The 7,732-nt window shown below is 41.6% G+C and overlaps 1 pseudogene; it reads right to left on the reverse strand.

Moving 5' to 3' along the window:
- Window positions 1–4,832: 4,832 nt before the first annotated feature.
- Window positions 4,833–5,730, reverse strand: LOC110135720 (MORF4 family-associated protein 1-like; annotated as a pseudogene).
- Between the last annotated feature and the right edge of the window lie 2,002 nt (window positions 5,731–7,732).

The following is a 7,732-nucleotide window of genomic DNA, read 5'->3' on the forward strand; positions in this document are numbered from 1 at the left end:
TTATACTCAATCTTTAGATTGCCTTTTGGTTAAACCCCGCAGTTCAGCATGACATTAGGTTGAATGAAGTGAGCTCATTTCCCAGATGGCTTGATGGTATTTTTGACTTTTTTAGGATGACTTTGGAGGCTATCTTGTTGGATGGTTTATGTCAAAGAATCTCTTTTCTAGTCTCTTGAGTTATGGGGAGCAAATGGAGTTGTTTTGTAGTAACCAACCATTAGATGTCGCTTTCTTCTCATCACTTTGGGTTTAGGAGATACATCCTGGGTTAAAGCTTTTTAGTTTTCTTCTTCTTTTAAAATGCCTATAAATAGTCTTTATGTCAAAGCTAAAGGGAATTTAATTTTAGATTAGTAGATAAGAGACACAATACTCAGCTCCTTGGAATGATTAAACTTTGTGCCTGTTTCCAGTGGCCTGACTCAATGTCCCTCGTTGACTAAATTTGGAAATGCAGTATTTGTGTTTTTCTTTCTTGCTGAAATTAGCATAGCCCTATTTCTATTGCGATACAGCAGACAATTTGCCTGGGAATACCTTTATTCTGGCCAAAGTTCATCTACTGATCACTGGGTGAAAAGTCTATACTTCGATTATCCATTTAGAGTTGCTTCTCTGGAAAACATCAGTGACCCACCCACCAAAATCTCTTAGGAGAACTCCGTGCTTCCCATGTCTTAGCATTTATGACTCTTTGTTGAAATTTTTCAAGTATCTTTCAGCTGCAATGAAACTTCAGTGTCCTCAGGAATGGAGACATTGTCTTTTTCACTCTTATTAAGATGACCAGTTGTTGAAGGAGGTCATCAAGAGGACATGACTGCCAGTTGATTATTGAGCTGGACCTGAGCAACCAGAGGCTCCTCGCCCCCTCCCCTGCCCTTGAAATGTGCATCTGCCCACCATTTCCCCACTAGCAGCTGTTTTCTGGGTCTTGGTCTTGAGAGACTGAAGTGATGTTGAGACTATCTAGACTGTCTATGTGACTGAAAGCCTCTGTATAAACTCTTAAGATTCCAGAGCACGGGTGTCGAGATCTATTCATTTTTCCAGCACCCAAGACAAGCTGGGTATGTAAGTTTCCTTGCTTGTGAAACCTGCCACCCACACATCTGATGGGTCTGCATCTTCCTCCGTCTCTCTTCGCCCTCAGTATACAGGCAGCCCGTCTCAAGTTTCAGCTGGGGGAACTCTGGAAGTTTCCAGCTGACACCAGAGCACTCCACAGCTGCCTTCTATCAGGTACATCATCAATAAGTGTTTGTTAAATGAATGAATAAATAATTAAATGGGGCAGAAAATGATTTGGGAGTGCTCAGATCTTGTTGCCTGCTGTGTATCCTGAAGTTCTAGTTCTTTGCCTTTCCTGGGACTAACTACGCTTTGGCTTGTTTTGAAATGGGAAATCATAGCCTGGATGGCACAAAGCTTTCTTCAGTGATATTGAGCATTTTTTCCTGGACATTTCCTTTAGTGCACACAGTGCTAGACGTGGTGGGATTTTGTGTATTTTTGCAGGAATTGTTCTTCAGAAAAATTTTCTTGAAAAAAAACTTCCTTCGAATTTTGAATAACAGAACCTGAAACAAAAGGGAGAGGATAATTATAAATTAAAGAGAAGTTTTTACTTGCAGTTTGAGTAATTGCCTTCTTGCTCCAATTTACTGTGACTGGGAGGCCTGGCCTGATGCCTATGTTGGCTTTTTCCACTGGAGGGGAAAAATATCACTTAAAAAACCTGTAAGAAATATGGAGATAATTTCCCAACATTTGAAGGAATATAGCCCAAACCCTTCTGTAAACCTCAAGTTCAGAAGTAGCATTAGATGATAGAATTTCCCTCATAGAATTTGATAAAAGGAAGGTGACCTTTGTAAGTCTTCAATACTGGTATAAATAGCAGACTAAAGTCTTTTATCAATTATCACAATAAACTCAGCCACGTTAAATAAAGCCCTTAGCGTGGACATGTTATATGACCTTATTACTGTGTTACTGAGTTTTTAGTCCTAAAGGTATGACATAGTCCTTGGTACACTGTACTGTGAGCTTGGTAATGTTCCTTCCTCTGCAATTTTGGGAAAGATTTTCTGAAGAATAGGTGTTAACTCTTCTCTAAATGTTTGATAGAATTTGCCTGTGAACCATCTGGTCCCAGACTTCTGTTCGTTGGAAGTTTTTCATCACTGTTTCAATTTCAGTACCTGTGATTGGTCTGTTCATATCTTCAATTTCTTCCTGGTTCAGCCTTGGAAGGTTGTGCCTTTCTAAGAATTTGTCCATTTATTCTAGGTTGTCCATTTTGTTGGCATATAGTTGTTAGTGGTGTATTATACAGTGAGATCAAGTCAGGTTAGAATAGTTAGAGCAAAGCCCTCCAGACCTTCAAGTGGTTTCTTAGTGTCAGACTTTGGCAGAAGCATCTTTAATGGCAGTAGAGATGATTTAGGAGATAATTACGAAGCAGAAAGCATGAGACTGGAGAAAAGATATTCTTGAATCAGGTTCTTTTTTAAAATAATAATTGACAGTATTTTTTCTCTTGCAAATTTTTATATTTTTCTGGTGTGGTGTTCTTTGAGATTTAGTTCTTTGGTCATAGGCTTTGCTCCATTGAAGAATTATAACTAGTAAAGATTATTAGCAAGTTTAGGGAGGAGACTGTGTCTAAGATTTAGGAAAAGCTCATCCAATATGACAGGATACAAATTTACATGTTGTTGTTGTTCAGTTGCGAAGTTGTGTCTGACTCTTTGTGACCCTATGGACAGCAGCACGCCAGGTTCCCCTGTCCTTTACCATCTCCTGGAGTCGGTGATGCCATCCAACCAACTCATCCTCTGCTGCCCCTTTCTCCTCCTGCCTTCAGTCTTTCCCAGCATCAGGGTACTTTGCCAATGAGTCAGCTCTTCATATCAGGTATCCAAAGTATTGGAGCTTCAGCTTCAGCATCAGTCCTTCCAGTGAATATTCAGGGTTGATTTCCTTTAGGATTGACTGGTTTGATCTCCTTGCAGTCCAAGGGACTCTCAAGAGTCTTCTGCAGCACTACAATTTATATAGAAAATTTATATAGATGTCCATAAACAAAAATGCAACTTTTTGTATTTTATATAACTTGACCTCATATTGCTTTTGCTCTTACTGGGGTGAGAAAGAGAGATAATCCTTAGAGTGGTCAATTAAAGTCAAGGATTTTTTTCTGTTTCAGGCCCAGCCTGGCACTTTAAGACAATCTAGTGGGGTGGAATTGGGGGTGGAGGGAAGGGAGTCTCAAGAGGGAGGGGATATGTATACATATAATTATGACTGATTCGTTTTGATGTACGGCAGAGATCATCACAACATTGTAAAGCAATTATCCTCCAATAAAAATAATAAAACAGTAAACAAAACTGGGGAAAAAGAAGTCGAGCAGTTTTTCTCATCTAGAACCGTCTCTTAGCTCTCTCACAAAGTAGAAGAACACTCTTAATAGAATCCACAGCTGATGAAGAGTGAGTGTGACACTGGTTTGGGAGCTGTAAGTAAGTGTTAGTTACCCGGTCATGTTCAACTCTTTGTGACCCCAAGGACTGTAGCCCGCCAGGCCCTTCTGTCCCTGGAAGTCTCCAGGCAAGAATACTAGAGTGGTTTGCCATTTCCTTCTCCAGGGGGTCTTCCCAACCCAGGGATAGAACCCAGGTCTCCTGTATTGCAGGCAGATTTTTTACGATCTGAGCCACCAGGGCAGCCCAGAACAATCTCTGTTAATCATTAAAGAGAGCCTCCCCTCATTCTTCCTTCCCAAGATGGTGTCTGGATTCAAGCAGAAATTTAATACCCTTGGTATTAAATTGGTACCTCTCATGGTGGACTGGTTGGATCCTGTTTAGGGCATCTTGCTGACATCCAGGACATCTTGCTGACATCTAGAGATCAAACCTGGGTCTCCTGCATTGCCAGCAGATTCTTTACTGCTGAGCTACCAGGGAAGCCCAAGATACAGAGAGTCCTCATTTTTTCTATGTCCCCCACTTCACACAGACACACACACATAAACTCCCCATCATCAACATCACTCACCAGAGTGGTATGGTTCTTTACCAAGGACAAGTCTACATTGACATACGATCGCCCAAAGTCACATTTTAAAGCTTTTCCTGAGATTTTTTTTTTAAAATCCATGTGTTATGTAAAAGTGTACTGTATCATCTCTACTACATATTTGGGGTTTTTACAGCTCTATCTCTTATTGATTTTTTTTTTTTTTGTCTTTCCAAGCAAATGAATACTTTTATTAACATGGTAAATTTTTTTTTTAAACACACGGTAGGGTTTTTGACCTCAAATGCTTGTCAGGTCTGCTACTGAAATGAACTTACAGCTAGACAATTTACGAGTCTTGAAGATACCTAGTCCCTGTCCAGTTTAGGGTCCAAAACAGCCCTTGCTTTTCTTCTCCAGACCTTTAAGAGCCTTTGCAAATATCGCTTTCATTTCATGTCCAGAACCCCCTGAAATGTATCAGGGTATCACAACCATTACATAGAATACGGAGACCTAGCTTGTGTCCTATTCTGTGTTCCGTGTCACATAAAGCTGAGTTACCTTTTCCAAGCGAGCTGACCAGACAGGTTACATTGGACAGTGTGCCGCATAAAACTTAAAACTTTGAACAAAATACATTTCTCCTCCTTTGGTCTCACACATAAAGTCCCCAAACAGTAATATCATCCTCCAGCCCTTCTTCTGGTTCATCAGTCCCAGCCAGATCAGCTCCAGTCATAGTCCCAGTTGAAGTCTGGTCCCTTCTTCAGCTTCTTTAGCGATCACTGCATGGAGTCATCTTCCAGAAATAATGTAGTTCCTTCAGGACCTTCAGAGCCGGAGAACCCCAACTCTGAGTCTCATTTGTCACACACAGACCCAAAGTTCCAGGGAGCTATCAGGTCACACAAGAAAGATCAAAGCACCTCAAAACTTAGGAACAACGAAAGCCCAGGAACAAATGTGGCTGCTGCAAGAGCTTACAGTCTAGGCCCTAACTCTTGTGAGTGCATTTTCCAAATAAAAGTTACCTCCCCAAACAAAAACATTTAACAGTCAAAAGTGAAATGGAGGTCATTAACCACAGACCATAGCAGAAACGTAGTGTAAGTGAGAACAGAGTGTAGATAGAAGGCGGGGTGGGGGGCGGGAGGGGGGAGAAAGAAAGAGAAAACAAAAGGCTCTCTGGTTTCAGCTTCTCCAGGGTGTCAGCCAATCTCCATCAGTTGACCAGAATCCACTGGCTGTAAACCGCCGACCCTCCTTCAGGACGACTAGCTCTTCTCTATCGGCCGCACCAGCTCCACCAGCATCTCTGCCATCTTCGCGATCTCCTTGGCCTTCTCGCACCTTTTGGTCCCCCGGCCCTCGACTCCGTCGTCCGGATTCTGCAGATGGTTGAGCGCGCTCTCCTCCGAGGCCTCCACCTGCGTCTTTATCTGGATGAGCATATTGTCCATCTCCCACAGCTTGCTCCGGTTCCGCAAGTAGGGCCCGCCCGTGCTCGCGGGACAGCGCCGCGATGTCCTCGCGCATCTCGTTGATGACCGGCAGCAGGAGCTGCTCGAAGTCCTCCTCAGGCTCCAGCACCTCCACCTCCTCCGGCTCCGCCAGCTCCACGATGTCCAAGGGCCGCATCTTCCCCGCTCTTCCCGAACCACAGGACGCGAGGCGGGAGCAGAGAAGCGGAGGACAAAATCGAGGTTAATTTCACTGTGCTTTGAGAATAGACATTGGATGATTTCTACTCTTTTACATTTGTTGAGGTGTGTTTTATGACCCAGAAGGTGCTTTATCTTGGTGAACATTCCAAGTGAGCTTGAGAAAAATGTTTATTCCACTGTTATTGGATAAAATAGTCTATATAGATGTGAATTATATCTTTTGACTGATAGTGTGGTTGAGTTCAGCTGTATCCTTACTGATTTTTTCTGGCTGCTTGCTCTGTCTCTTCAAATGGTGTGTTTTGTCTCAATATGTTTCGTGATTTTTTTTCTTGATAACCAGACATGATGTCTTGGGTAATAGTAACTGTTGTAAATAATCCTTTAATGTGGTGGGGAGGGAGGTCTTAGACTTAGTGAGCCTATGTCTCTGAACTGTGTTTAAGTGTTTCTGTTTTTTTTCTTCCTTGTATATGGAACAGGATGGCTAGAATCGGTTGCAGTTGGATTTTTTCCTTCTCCCACATGAAAGTTAGACCCAGCTGGAGTTGGGTATTTTCTTTTCCTGAGTCAGTTAAGTTCTATCATACCCCAGCAGGTTAGGTTCTGGTTAACTAGTTTGCCCTGAGGTCAGACCTTGTTAGGAAGAATAGAGTGCTCTCAGGTATTTTAAAATGTTTCTCTTTCTCCCTTTGCTGGAATGAATTTATTGTGGGAACCAGTTGAGGTTTTGGAGGCAAATCTCACAATATTGTGGGAAGCCCCCCGCGTGATCGAGTACCCATGAAGGTTTTACCTATTAGACCACACTGACCTTCCGGCAACTCATCAATTACAGTTTTCCTACCCCCGCATTGGTTTTCACGGCAGTTCAGCAGTTTCTACCAGCCAGTCTGCAACCGTAAGCCACGACTCCCTTGTATTTGCCTCTCTCTCCAATCTTGTGGGGCTCCCCTGGTGGCTCAGTCGGTAAAAAAATCTGCCTGCAATTGGGGAGACCTGGATTTGATCCCTGGGTTGGGAAGATCCCCTGGAGGAGGGCATGGCAACAGATTTCTCCTGTGTCCTCCTCTTTCTTATGCATCCAAGAGGAACTGTTGGTTTTTCAGTCTGTTCAGCTCTTTACTCATTAGAACAGCTGGGGAGGACTTCCAGCTTCTTTCATGTGGAACTAGATACCTACTATCATTATTTCTTTGTTGGCTCTGTCTGTTGCAGTGTATAACCCAATGTGTTCTTTGGCACTAAAGAAAATGCTTCCATTGCAACATATTCAATTAATGCTGTATCTTGTGTTGATTTTATATTCTGGGGTGAATATGCTTTGTAGACACTTGGAATCTACCTTTATTTATAGCAAAGGTCAGTCTAGTTCCTTTGTTCTCTATTACATTGCTGGAACTGTTTTTTTCCTATTTCTTTCTTTTTTAAATACTGGTTTCTGGCTTTTTCCTCTAATCACATCTATCCCTAGGGTCATCTGTTTTTTTATGCATCTCTTCATTTTATAAGTTGACGCTTTTGATATTTTTATTGCAGTTTGATTTCTCATATGAAAGCAATTTTTGTGCTTGGCTGGAAAACTCCTCAAAACAGTCTAAAACATTGCTTTTTCTCATTTTTGTGTTGAGCATATGATCGACTTTATATCATATATCTTGCCTTTTCTTGAATTCAATGTTTCATGCTTTAATTTATCTAAAACTTAAAATATTTTGGCTTCTAACTATCTCTCTTCTTTCTTAGATTTACTTACTTTATCTTCTCTTACATCATCAGCAAACTTTTTATTTCTGTTTTGTTTTGTGGGGAGAAGCATATGGGAGGACATTTTCAGAGAAAATCAAGGAAAGTTTTATTACTTAACAAGAATAACTATGGAGATCAGACTAATAGGAGCTGTGTTGAACTATAGATTTTGGATCATTGTCCAGGGTCAGTTGCTAAAATCATACTCACCTTACACTCAATTCCTTTTTTTTTTTGCAAAGTTAGACATTACCAAGATGTCCTGAAGCTACAGTGTTTTTCACATT

This window comes from Odocoileus virginianus, chromosome 23 (assembly GCF_023699985.2).
Source record: "Odocoileus virginianus isolate 20LAN1187 ecotype Illinois chromosome 23, Ovbor_1.2, whole genome shotgun sequence".
NCBI lineage: Eukaryota > Metazoa > Chordata > Mammalia > Artiodactyla > Cervidae > Odocoileus > Odocoileus virginianus.